Source organism: Adelges cooleyi, unplaced genomic scaffold (genome assembly GCF_023614345.1).
Source record: "Adelges cooleyi isolate 19-005CV unplaced genomic scaffold, UGA_ACOO_1.1 ACOO_flye_CR_arks_rails_tigmint_CR_PRNA_23, whole genome shotgun sequence".
Lineage (NCBI taxonomy): Eukaryota > Metazoa > Arthropoda > Insecta > Hemiptera > Adelgidae > Adelges > Adelges cooleyi.
In genome coordinates this window covers 41966-57059 of record NW_026095893.1, presented here as the reverse complement: position 1 = coordinate 57059, position 15094 = coordinate 41966, and positions in this window count along the sequence as shown.

Genomic DNA, 15094 nt, shown 5'->3' with positions numbered 1-15094 from the left:
GCAACATAGTGTTTGAAAAAAAAACCATTATGCATTTCAAAAGTGCGGTTATTCTTTGCGCGTTGTACTTCGTGACTGTGACACAGGTAAAGCCACATAAAATACAGTTTTGGTAGGTTATGTTGTGTATTATTGTTATTGTAATTATGATACTTACTAGAGCGTCGGACTCAATGGGGAACAAATTGATATGCTTCGTCCTTTATTCACAAAGCACACAAAAGGTATAGAATTCATTTCCAAGAATGAAATCGTAAATATAGGACAAAGAATTGGCGTGGATAATTTTTCAGATTTTGATTACGATAGAGGTAATAAAATATCTTTTAAACAGGTTTTAAGTTTTTGACAGTATTCAAATGTTACCCCACCCACTCCATTTAAAAAAAATTGACTGTTTTCCATTAGTTTAGTTAACAATTTCTCAATTTAACCCACTCGTCTTGCCCAGGTTGATTGAAAATGATTTTTAATTTGTTTCAATTTTATTTTAAATTATAGATGTGACTATCGCTCGAAAATTAGAAGATTTCTTGGTATTTCTGGCCAATAACGACAAGATAACTGACACCTTTGTAATATCGCAAAAAAATATTGAGATATTTCCAATTAATCTGATTTTCTTATTTTCAGACACGAAATTTATCATCCTTCGAAGTAAGACTTTACGTGGGCATGTTTAGAGAAAAAGACCAAAGGGGTGATGGTCTACTTACCTACACAGAAGTATTAGAAGTTATTAAGCCTTTACATCTAGACAAATGGACTAATAGAATTTGTCTTGTCCGTTCCGTCAATCAATGTACAATAGACGGATTTAAAAAAGGTATTACATGGTGCGGTTTATTATTTTGCACAATTTGATAATTTAAATTAATATTTAAAGATGAAAAAACTAACGCCTTGGAGTTCTTATACCGCATGTGGGCAATAAAACCAGAAGTAAGGATTTATGTTTACATTAAAGTCTTGAAAAATATGATTATGATTAAAACATAAAACTATGATTTTGCCTGACACAGCATTTAAACATGTCCAGAAAAAAATAGTTTTGTACATTTTAGCGCATTATTGTAATTAAAAAAAAATCAAACTTCATTTGTACATTTAATTTTTACATGATTTATATACTTTTAATTAGGGTAAAGGTTTAGACAGAAGTCAAGTTCAGGAAGCGAGCGATTTACAAAAGCATCACAAAAATATATATCACGATCAAATTGTCCCTGAGGCAATAACACTGTTTTTGAAAAGGGCATCTATAGTTAAAGAGGACTACGAAGGCAAACTTGCTTTTGGTTCTAAACGTAAGAATATATTTTTTATATTATCTTGTTTGTTATTAATATTTTTTTTATTATTAAAAAAAACAAACGATTTATTTTGATTATAGGAAAGTCTTTCTTGGAGTTGCAAGAGCTGTTAGTAGTTTCTGCAGAACACAAAAACAATACCAAAGTAATATTAATAATTTTATTAAGATTTTGTTTTATATGATTATATGAGGACACACCCATGTTATCACACTACAAAATATGAGCAATTAGCATTTTCTCGTGCTCCCATATTAATCTAAAGTGGTACTAATTTGAATTGCTTTGTTGATTCCTCAGATTAAACCAGTATATTCTACCTGTTCAGTTAGATATGTTATATGGGATTTCTTCCAGCGAGACACTGACAAAGATGGTACACTCAATAAAGATGAAGTTTTAAGATTGGTGATATGTTACATGGACGCCTGGAACAAAGAAAACAGAAATATTGACACTTTTATGCTGGCACACGATTCCAATAGTAATATTGCAAATTATAGATTAAACGAAATCGGCTTTATTTTTTAAGATAATTATCATAGCGAGATCAAGCATAGAGTAGGATCGATACGGTTTTTTGTGCATAGATATTTTTACAGTTAGAATTAATAAAATAAATCTCGAGAAACCGCCATTATGATCTAAATAAAATAAACGATATTAAGTTGAAGAGTTTCCCTAGGTAAAAAAATATGTTCGGCTAATTCTAAAAAAAAACATTAGATCTTCACCTTAGTTCGTGTAATTATCCGATCTCATGTTCAAAAGCTACCTTTAAAACAAGAAGAAAATGTCTATTGGTTAAAGGGGATGCGATTATTATTAGGACAGGTTCTTATGGTTTTTCTATGATTCCTAGAGTTAATATTTTAGGTATAAGGTAAATACATTTTTTCTGTATAGACATTTTCATAAATTCGACGCGAAGGGCAAAGAGCACTTTTACAATTATGCAAGTATCGGTAAAAGATTACTAATGTTTCCATAATAAATGCTATGATATTATAGTGGTTAATGTATTGAAGATACCCTAAAGACAAAATAATATTAACTAAAAATATTGTAATATTTAGGAGACGGACACTTGGACATTGCGGAGTTCTTCAAGGCGCTATTTCAGGAGAATATATCTCTATCAAAGTGTGAAATAAAATAAAGTATGATTAACCCTGATTTTTTTCAAATAATTATGATTTTTCAAAGCTGTATAATAATTTTACACATTTACTTTAATTTAATGCTAATAACAAATATACAGTGATGTTAATCCATATTGATAATTAATATAACATGCAATTATTAATTTTATTTTTGTAGCTTCATAAAAAAAAAAATAAATAGTGTAATATCATACAAATTATGTTTTTACTTAAAATAAATATAATTACCAACCCTAGGCCTTGTAAGCCATCTAGTTCATAAACAGCATGAAGAACAAGTTAATGTATTTTCGAAAACTGTATAAAAAAGCCTTGTAATATTTTAGAAGTATTAACATATCAAAGTGCTGTTATAAACTGTCAAAATTTTAAACGACACTCATCGTATAACACTAATTTGAAAATAAAAACCTAATCAGTACAGTGGGGTCGGGGCATAGTGGACAAGGAGCATAGTTGTGTTGAGGCAAAGTGGGGACGGGGAGGTCACAGGTTTACAGGAATTTTGAAATCTGAAAGTGATAAAATCACTTTCGAAAAAACGCTTTGATGCAAATCGGTAGTTAGTGTTTTCAAGCCAGTACAGTACAAACCAAGCACAGTATAAACCAGCAAAATTAGAAAGTATTAAATTAAGGTGCTGTATTTACAAATAAGCATCAAAGTGTTAATTTGAAAGTGACTACCACTAGCTGTCGGTTGTTGCCTGTTATTTAACTGTTTTTTTTAATAATAGTATAGGAGCAGTATCGCAAAGTTTAATGTTCACGAGATTTAATCTAGTCATAAAATAAAGTTTTATCATTCATGACTTTTAATTATTATTGAAATATATCTTAATTTGAACATAGTAACAAAATAATGAAATACTTTATACAAAATTAGAACTACAAGTTGATAAACTAAAGAATTAAAATTAGCACAAAGCAGATTATCTGATATTAGATAATTTAAACAATCAAGCGTGAATCTCTTTAAATGAAAAACAGTATAACAATATGTAAAACACTAGTGTTCCTTTTAAATAATTGTGTAATCAGTAATATGAAATACATTTTGGGGCGGTAATCTGCATAAAACTCAACACTTAATCTGGATCCAATAAACAACAGTACTCTTCATAATTTGCAGGTAGGTGGACCTTATATATACTCATAGTTAACTTTCGGTACGGTAATAATAACGCGGGCGATAAAATAACGCGATAACGACAGTGCTTTTGTCAGGTCAGAACGATTATGTGACTTAATAAGTTCACGGATCGGTTTTTTTCCCAATAAATTTACTCTAATCAGTTACACGATTTAGTCGTCTGTGATATCGTGTAATAAACACAATATTATGATACCGACCGTTGGGTCCTAACCTAACCAAACACGGTAAACCTGTACCAACCGACAGTTTTTAGTGTCTGTTCATCCATTTCTTCCATCTGGTACACCGGGTTTTAAGTTAAAAAAAAAAAAAAAATTGAATTTGTGTAAACTTAAAGTCAAAAGTGGTACTTGAGCACAAAACTTAATAGTATAATTCTGCATAGATATACATAAAATTGTTTTAATGATTTGATCAATTTTTTTTAAAGATTTTTGGTGTTTTTGTTAAAATATACGAAATCTGCGAAAACCCAGTTTTCCGGAAATTAAAAGAAAACTGTAGTGCCGAACTTTTTTTCTGTTTAATATGTTATGGATACATATGAGTTCCAACTACTGTCAAATTTTCAACCCAAAAGTCTTAAAATTACGGCTAAAAACCCCAAAAAACCAAAAAAAACTTGTCCCCCCCCTAGGGGGTTGGGAAATAGGTATAAGTTAAATTTGATACAACTGACGTGTGCGGACATACCAAATAAATATTCCTAATAAATTGCAACTCGATCTGACTCTTTTTCTCGAAACTATAGCCAGTTAAAGTTCTAACTAAAAAACTCGTACGGTTTTTTTTTGTTTTTTCGAATTTCGACTGTGAAGAAGTAAATTTTTTCAACTTTCACCCTGGACAAACCGGTCCAGTATTAAAAAAGTTATAGTGTATAGAGATAAAAAAGAAGCCCACATCAGAGTAAAACCAGTAACTTCGTCGCTCTGCATCGAAGCTAAAATATACGATTTATTACAGATTCACAACAATAAAGTCCATAAAATATATCCAAAAATGTTGTCTGTTTAGACGACATAAAAAGGGAAACAAACAATATATCCAAAATTTAACAATAAACTAAATACAACTTTTTATTGCTCCACCACACGTCGGCACAGTAGAACAACACGGCCCAGAGGCAATTGGAGCGGTCAACCCTCGGCGATCGGAACAGCACAGTCGAATAGCAGAGAAGCCAACCCGTGGAACCCTTGAGCGGTTGACACATGTTATTATACGAAAGCACAGTTTAAGTGTTATTCATTGAAATTAGAAGAAAACATATTATTTTGACGTGAGGTTTTGTACGCTTGTTCAAACAGTTGCCTCATAGTCGTACAACATTTGCACTGAATAAGAAATGTATCCAAAACAACAATAATTTCGTTACCATTGACCTAGATATATTTATTATGAAAGTGTCTAAAATTTAAACAAAAAAAACATTAATAATTTCTATTACTAACGATATTCCTCCAGCCTATTTCTCAAATTGCTAATAACACCATAAATATTTGTATAAAACTTGGTTTTTTACTGGACATCTATAATATACTTAATAAATATTTAAAGAATATACCTATAATATTTTTTTTATTCTATCTAGAACGATATTTTTCCAACGTGTGCAGAACTCTTCAACCAGAGTCCAAAATTTAGGTTTCCTATTGAAGTATTGGGTGTAAAAACAGAATTATTTATCATTGTTTTTGGCGTTTAATTTTTTTCGGGTTCGTATCGAAGTGAATAACATATGAGTAATAGCCCACAGAAAAACACTTTTCTAAATCAATACACAACCACAAAAACAATTTTCGAAACTTGGAATTTAGCACACGATAACGTGTTGAAAAATAATATGAAATCAAAGTACTTTTAAAATTAAAATATGTAGGATTAATTTTCGTAATCTGAATTGTTCTTACATAAATTTTATTTAAGGCAACCAAATACCAATGTGATTGTGGCCAGCCAGAATATGTTTTTCCACAACTCTCGCTCTCTTACTATATAAACAATATAATATATATACCTAAACTCACTAGAAACTAGGCTAAACAATTGTAAAATAAAATTAAACGAAATAAAATCAGCTCGCGCCACACGGTGTCCTTAAATGAAACTACCATTTCCCAATGCTTTCAAATCAGATATTTAGGCTTAATATTTAACGAGCTTTTAACCTGGTCACCACATTTAAAAGAAAAACGCGAGGCACTTAACTATCGACTAGATATGCTTCGATACACTAAAAAATACCAATAAAAAACAAGCTCCTTCTTTACACTCCCCTTTTGAATCCAATATGAACTTATGGTATTATTTTCTGGTGATCAGCAAAACCTTCTAACACCAAAACAATTCGGGCCTTTCAATCCGTATGCCTCTGAATAATCACAAAGGGCCTTTTGGTATGTTCAAAATGTTTCACTCCATTCCAGCCTCTAAGACGACTTGAAAGAAACTGGCCCAGAACTGGCTCAAGAACTACTAAAATAATATTTTTTTAATCTTATTTGGTGTCTCAACTTTGAGATTCCTTATTCATGTTATTCACTGACAGTTTTGCATTCTTTTTTTTCTCTAAATAGCTAACCAATTTACTTATTGTAAATATTTTATCAAAAATAAAATTTAATTTAAAAAAAAATCTATTTAGTTTTAGTTTTTTAGTTAATTAAATTTAGTTAAGTTTTTAATGAGCCGATGGAATTGGAGACGTTTCTATCGCTTGCTTACAAGCATTAAAAATTTAATTTGGCTGATAAAAATAATATTTTTTAGTTATTTTAGAAACCAGCACAGTATATTAATTGGTTGATTAAAGAAGTATTATTTTATTATTCTTAAATAGTAACTGATAGGCCCAAAGGGTTTTTAGAAGATCAAAACAAACTTTATAAAATATAACAGGCGTGGCTAGTATTTAATTTAGAAATGCTATTTACTGCAGTTTTTTGGGAGAAGTTCAATAAAAATAAAAAATTTACATTATGAAAAAACATTTAGATGTTAACAAATACTTAGAGAGAGTCAAATTACTCTAAATACATTGTCAATAAATATATTATTTTATAAATTGCATTTTTTAATTTTAGTAGGTACATAGTTATATAAATATAAAATACATTCAGCTACTTAAATTTTATTTTTTACCCATTTCAACCCCTTAAAATAAAAATAATTCAGAAATCAGAATCCTTTATTATTACACGCCAAGACTATAATACAAACATACCCTGAAAATTTCAAGTCGGTAGCTGTTATAATATTAACATAAAAGTATTCAAAAAGTTTATAACTTTAAAAAAATATTAGCTTCTTTTTGGGTTTTTCTAAAATTTTCTGCGAGAATGATTTGATGTAAATGATTTATTATCATCGTAATTAATAATTGTTTTGGTTATAGATTACTCTATTCTTAATATGGCTAAACTATTTAATATTTCTGACGATATAGTTGATTCTATGTAGGGTTTAAGTGTTAAAAGTCGATAGACCTTAGGATAATTCCAAAAAAGTGAAATATTTAGTAATTTCTTAATGTTGTAAAATTACATAAACAACATTTAAAAAAAAAAAAAAAAAACTACAAAATTGCAATTTGCTTAAGAAATATTGAGTGTTCTACGATAATTTGATCACCCTGTACGTCTTAATATGGCGTTACGCCGTTTAGTTGCTACGAAAAATGATTGATACCACTTGTAAGCGTAAAGCGGGTTTTTTGTGACCCAAAAAATGTCCACCTAAAATTGCGTTTCAGACCACTGTGCGAACGGTTTTAACTAAAGCTGATTTATACTGTTAATAGACCTCAACCATTTTAAGACAAATGTATTACCTTTTGACTTGTACTCAACATCAAATTCACCGATACATTATATTATGTTTATTTACGAAATTAATTCCATTTACAATATATAATATTACAGCAGTATAGGCAAAAAAATAACAGTATAAGAAAAACTTAAAAACTAACAAAAACATTTTTACAACTACACACCAAATGTTGATTTAATGGCACTTATACTACAAGAAAATAAATCTAATTTTACTGAATTTGCAGTAGACATTAAAATATTTACAACTGAGGATAAATTATAATTAGTATGTATATTTTTTAAAGTAAACAAATCATTGTTTCTCGTAGAGTTAGACTTAATTTTAAAATGTAGTTTTTCTAATATTTGATGGCAATCAATTTGATTGTTTAATAATTTAAAAAAGAAACGAAATTTAAATATTTTCTACGATTTATTAAAGTAGAAATATTAAAAAATCCAGAAACTCCTTCATAGCCCGAATGAGGAAGTCTTTCGACATTGCATTTATAAGATAAAAAACGTAAAAAAGAGTTTTTAATTGAATCTAGTGTTTGATTTAAAATTAAGGAATGTGGAGACCAAATCAGTACGGCATATTCTAACTGTGGTCGCACAATAGTAAAATAGACATTTTTTAAAGTAAAATAATTATTAAAATTTGAAAAACTCTGTTTTAAGAGACCTAATTTTGACGATGCTTTATTTTTTATCTTAATGATATGTTCTTTAAAGAGAGATAAAGATTGGTTGAATAAGTAGTGAATAGGATAAGATTATATGTAACGGCAGTTGAATAACAATTTAGGAGAGGATTCAGTAAGGATTGCATGTAAACACTAGAAAAATATGTTTTAAACATATTAACTATGGATTGACCATCCTCAGCATCTTTGTTATTAAAACTTATGAAGTTATGAAGGTTATTTTTAGGTTTTTTATCGTTAAAAATTTCCAAAAATATGTAGGATTCGAATTGACAGAATTTTAAACATTTTTAAATAAGTAGAGTAGTCGATGTGTCTTAAACAATATTGAGTAAAATATGGAGATATTCCATATTATTGTTAAAAAATATTTCAAGCCAGTCTTTGAGACCAGAGATGAGCATATTTGATGGTAATCAGCTTTATCTCAATCGTATATAATTTCATTACAATTAAGACTATTTAAATTATCACAACTTATTTCTACAGGCGGTTGATAGGGGTCAACATTTACAACAGGAAATTTATTTAAAATTACGTTTATAGACTTATTGTTAGAGATAACATTATCGAGCATATCATTTTTTGAGTTCAAAATATTATTAAATTGAAACATATTCAAGAAGGAAATATTATCAAAAAAAAAAAATTGTTTGTATTCGATTTGTTATGGCAGAGGGCATATTAAAATCACCAAGTAAAATTAAATCAGAGTTGGGAAAATTATAAAATATATGTGTATCACTAATTACATTAAAATATTCTGAATATACTTCTAAAGATGACCGATTTGGAATATAAACAGAGCTTAATATAACATTTTTGCGGTCAAATTTAATCAGCAAAACAACAATTTCCAAAGTATTATTGGATATATTAATACACCGAGATGATAATTTATTATCTACAGTGATAATAAAGTTGGAATAAGTTGGAAAATAGAGTTCAAAATTGATCGGTACATATTTAAACCGTACTGGACTTGTCATCCTGGGTAAGTGGGTATGGAAGGTATTAAAGTGTCTTTTAAACAGGGTTTTTAAACTTTTTGGTTGTAATCAAATGTTACCTCCCCCCCCTCTTATTTGTTTCTATTTAATTTTTAATTTTAGGCGTGACTGACGCTCGAAAAGTACAAGATCTTTTGGTATTTCTGCCTAATAACGATAAGAATACAGGCAACTTAGATGAATAACGCTAACAAAATTTCAAACTAATCTAACTTTTTTTTTTCACACACATCGTTTACACAGAAACTAAATATCATCCTACGAAGTAAGAATTTTCGTGGGGCTCTTCAGCATGGTATTTAAACATACCAATATTTTCGAGAATTTGAGTGTCTTACTTAAAATGAAAGCCTGTATAGAAATAAAAAATATGCTGTTATTGTAGTTCACATAAGTAAATATGCAGTATTATTTTGCTGGCTTACACTGTTTTTACAACTGTACCGTACAGTTGGGTCAAAAACAACTCTAAGCATATACTCTGCAAATGAAATAAAACTTAAAACAACTATCTACCAATATTTTCCATTTCTATACTGATGTTGTTTTTGTCAATCGCACTTTAATGTAGGTTGCACCTTGAGTCGAATCGAATTTTACTGTTCATCTGACTTTAGTATTGAAGACTTATCTCTGGTTCAATAAAGTGTCTAAAAAAAACATTATGCATTTCAAAAGTGCTGCTATTCTCTGCGCGTTGTACTTCGTGACCGTGACACAGGTAAAACCGCATTAACTAAAATGTTGGTAGTTAATTGTATGTATTATTTTTTTTGTGCTTATGATATTTTATAGAGCGTCGGACTCAACGAGGATCAACTTGACGAAATTCGTCTTTTATTTACAACACACAAAAATGGTATGGATAACATTTCCAAAGATGATATCAAAAAATTGGGAAAAAGTATTGGCATTAATAATATTTCGGATTTTAAATACAAAGAAGGTAAAAATATATCTTTTAAAGTGGTTTTTAACATTTTGGTTGTAATCAAATGTTACTTTTAAAAAAAAATTGTCAGTTAAAATTATTATCTGTACTTCCAGTATTAAACAAATTTTCAAATTAACTCACTCGTTTTGGTAGCTTTATTGAAAATCGCTTATAACTTTTTTTAATTTCATTTATAGGTGTGGCAAACGCTAGACAATTACAAGATCTTTTGGTATTCCTGGCCAATAACGATAAGAAAACAGACAACTTGGTAATAACGAAAAAAAAAATTGGAAAATGTATAATTAATTTGATTATCTTATTTCCATACACGTCTTTTGCATAGAACCCAAATTTATCACCCATCGAAGTAAGATTTTACGTGGACCTGTTCAGCGAAAAAGACCGAGGGGGCAATCACGATGGTCTTCTTGACTACGGCGATGTAATAGAAGTCATTGACGTTTTAGATCTAGAAAATTGGACACATATTAATTGTTCGGACTTTAATTGTTCAAAACCGACCAAACTATTATTTGAAAATGGATTTGATGAAGGTATTATTGAGTTAACGACGCGTTTATTATGTTGCCAAAGTTGATAGTTGAAATTTATTTTTAAAGATAAGAAAATTAACGCCTCGGATTTCTTACATGGCATTTGGAGAGTAAAACCTGTTGTAAGCGTTTATTCTAAATCTAACTCCATACACCCAATATTTACATCGTTTATACGCTTGTACTTAGGGCCAAGGCCTAGACCAGAAGCAGGTTGAGGACCTGATCATATTACATAATGATTACAAAATAGATGATGATAATCACATCAACCCTGTTGAAATAATGCAATTTATCAAAAAAATATCTTTAGTTAAAAAAGACTATGAAAGCGAATTGGCTTTTGATCCCAAGCGTAAGAATATATTTTTGATTAGTAAGAATTGTTCCGTTTTGTTTTTGTGAACATTTTACACTCGCGTTTTACATAGTATACAATTATTAACTTGTATTCTTATTTTGTTATCGGAATATGTTAAAGTCTAATCTAAGTTCATTTGTTACAATGACCTTCATAAATTTGCTTGATAAAATATATTTTGTGCATCCTAGCCTAAAGTGTTCTCAATCTAAATTCAAGAGGTGTTGTTAAAACCTAACGGGACACCCTGTATCGATATGAGCAATACGAGCTTAGAAAAACATGTTGTTGTACATTGGTTTCTTCGCATAAATCATAAAATATTATTTAAACTATTGCTAGTTTACACATTTTTTACTGACTACTGTAAAAAAACCTAACAAAAAAACACAAACATGAAAAAATATGTTTTTTGTGCCCATATTTTCGTACCTAATCCGAAAAAAAATTTGACAGGTTTTAAACCGGCAATTTTAACTTGATACAACTTAACCAAATCAAGCCGCATCAAATCGAAATTTGGTAAAAAACATTGATTAGGCTGCCTTACATGGCCTGAAACCCAAATGTCGACAACCCACCGCCCTCTGCGTTAAAACTTTTTTTTTATTACTAGAGCGCATTTTTAGTGTTAAAGAGCTGAAATTTATTAATATTAATATTAATAACTTTATTGCAACACTAAAATGCAAAACAAACATCATATTAATAGTTAGAAATTCAGTCCGAGGATTTTATCTAACATATTATGTAGAAACAAATAGTGTATTTACATTTTATTTTAAAACATTAAATGTGATGTCATGTAATACAAGTATTATTTTCACATGTTCAGATGGATATAAAAATGTAAAAATAGATTGATCCAAGTTCGCTTAAGAAAATAATTCCTGTAGACCTGCAACCTCGTTGCTTTTATTCCATTATACCTATACTCTACTGTACTTGTCCTCTCGGATAAAATCACTGTATGATATTTATTTGGCTTTAATCTTTGAATCAAATTTGCAATTTTATTACTATAATTTTAAAAGGGTAAATTCAATTTAAGTTTAATAGATAGTAGTCGATTTAGGTTTTTTATCCTTAAGTGTTATAATGGGATTAATAGGAATTGTAGCCAAAATAGTTATAATTTATTTTTTGTAAATTATTGGATATCTTAGTCTCTATTAAATACATTTTATCATTATTGTATTTAATCATTAAGATTCCCTTATTACATAATGTAAGCTTAAAAGAGTATAGTTTTCTAAACAATAAATAATACCTCTATTAAAGTTGTTGATGTAAATATGGCTTCTCATATTATGCTACAACTTAAGCTGTATAATGTCAACAGACATGTGTTCTTTGTTTACATTGCAACAAAAATTGAGAAAAATACTGTATTTTATGAAAACATATCGTTGGGTATTGTACAACACAGTTATTTTTACTAAAATTCAATATGCAAAATAAATTATAATACGAATGATAAGAAACAAGGGCCTTGCGTCCAGGGCATATACAAGAGGGGTATTGTACCAAAATCCCCTCACTTTAATAAACCCCAACACACTAACGGAGCGTTAAGTCGTTGAAAATTATAAGTATATGATCTTTAGAGGTATTGTGATATATTTACATCGCAACAGTCATTTTAAAAAACAACATATTAACTTTGCTAACAACATGTTTTCATAATAACCGCGCAATTTAAAACAATACAAATTGTGGGAAAATATTGTATTAAGGTTAAGAAAAAGTATTGTCATTTTTTCTGTAAAAAAAACATTGTATCTAAAAATGACTTTCGAGTGTAATACGTAAAATATTAATATTAGACATATTAGGGTATTTGCTATAATTATTGAAACATCAAGATTCTACCGTGCAAGAATAAAACTAGGTCAACCATTTAAATATAAAAACAACTGCAAAACAAACTTATGTTAAGAAAAACACCTCGTTTTCGATAACAAAATAAATAATAGAACCATAAAATTTGTAAAATACGAAGATTCTTAAAATATTCAATGTTTGTGATACCTATAGGGATTCACCATTTATTAACATTACAACAGTCTGTGTTAAAACAGCTTGGGTTTGATAAACAATAAAATAATATTGGATTGTAATTTACACGATAAACTATTTTACAAAACTTCCTTTTTATAAGTTACAATTATAAAATATTTTTGATTTAGGAAAATGCAATACATTAACTAGTAATATTACAATTACGTTCTACAATGCATTCAAACACAAGCATCAAAACAAAATTTTTTACAAAAAAATAGCTCTTATTTTCATTTGTTAATACTACCTCAATCAAAGCAGATAACAATTTACCTTCAATAAAAAAAACTGCAATTTATAGAGTTGCTATTCGTATTAATCGGTTCAGTATTAAAAAAGTTACAGTGTATACAACACAAAAAAACACACATTATGGTAAAACCAATAGGATCTCTGCTTTGCATCAAAGCTAAAAACTACAATAAAACTATACACATTTTCTTATAAAATTTGACAACTCTCATTATGTTAAAACATAAAAGATTATAATACAAACTAAGTAAACCAATGCTCTAATTAATGTATCTCTAAACTTTGTACGGTGAATGTAATCCAGCCAGTTACATTTATTTTATTATGCTAGATCGGGCCGGCCTGTGTAGAATCGGACTGAAAATATTTTTAATTACTAAATTAAAATAATTCTACATCGATATAAGTAGGAATAACAACCTAATTCGAAATGTACATTATTATACAACTATTCAAATATTCGAATCTTTAAAAAATAGGTATTCTATCCCAAATTACAGCCCTATTGGACATCTTGTATTCTAGTTAACACGTAATTTTATAATTATTGTGTTTATACATTCATATTCCCTTATTATCTTACATTACAATATAGTATAGGTTCAAACAAAAAACTTTTTTTTCCAACAACAGAGTAAAATCTGTAAAATGTTTTACTGTATAGCGCATTCATAACTGTTCTTATAACGTTAAAACTTAAAAATGTATGCCAACAGTTATTGGTAATTTGTTTACATTTCAATAGTCATTATGAAAAATACTGTATTTTATATAGTTAAATTTGTATGATTATTGATTAAACATATAAGTGCCCTCTAAATATAGGTGAAATAACATATTTTTATAGTTATTTTAAAAAAAACGTTAAACTCTGAAACTAAGTTTGAGGTTTTATCATTGAAGTTGCTTCAGTAGTTCTATATTAACTTTTAGTACAAACCATTGATCACAAATCCTCAAAACAATATTATTTTTAATGCAGCTTGAAATAATTTAAAAAAAATACAAATTAACATTTTCAATAGTTTGGTAAATACATTTTTGCTCAAACAGTGGTTCACAAATTAATACACACGGCAATTAAATATTCGCGCTCCACTTATATTATTAAAAATAGTTTAAACCATTAAGTCAAACTCAATGTTATACAGAGTATTTTGTTTACCAATTTAATACATTTTTATCAAAGTAATACTTTTTCTGTTTGTATCCTAATACATAAAGGTTGATAAATAATGTTTGTTAAAAAGATTGTTATTTCCATTGAGTGTGATAGAGCATGCCTGGAAAACATTTTTTAAAAAATTGAAGTTTTATATTATAATATTCATGTTTATGTATGTAATAGAAGAAAGCACGGGAAGCGGCGGTGAATGATATTTTAAATAAGTATGAAACTTATTTGGTGTGAGATGTTGCTCTCTCTTCCTTCTAGATTACTATTACAGACAGGTTTTAATATTTTATACAGTACATACCTTGCGGAGTCACCAAGCTCAGATGCAATTCCTTGAGTATTGATCTGATATGTCGAAATGAACGTTGTTTTAAACGTAATGTTTTCATTCATAAATATATTTCAGACACTGTTAACGTTATCTTACGTCCAATCTCTCGTAAAGTGAACAAGTACACTCTACCAATGGTATTTAAATAATCAATGCTTCAGAAATAACAAACGTCTAAGTTATTATAACCGACTACATTCCTTGCTGAAAAAATATCACATGGGTGAATAGATTGTTACTGAATTAATTTATAACGACACT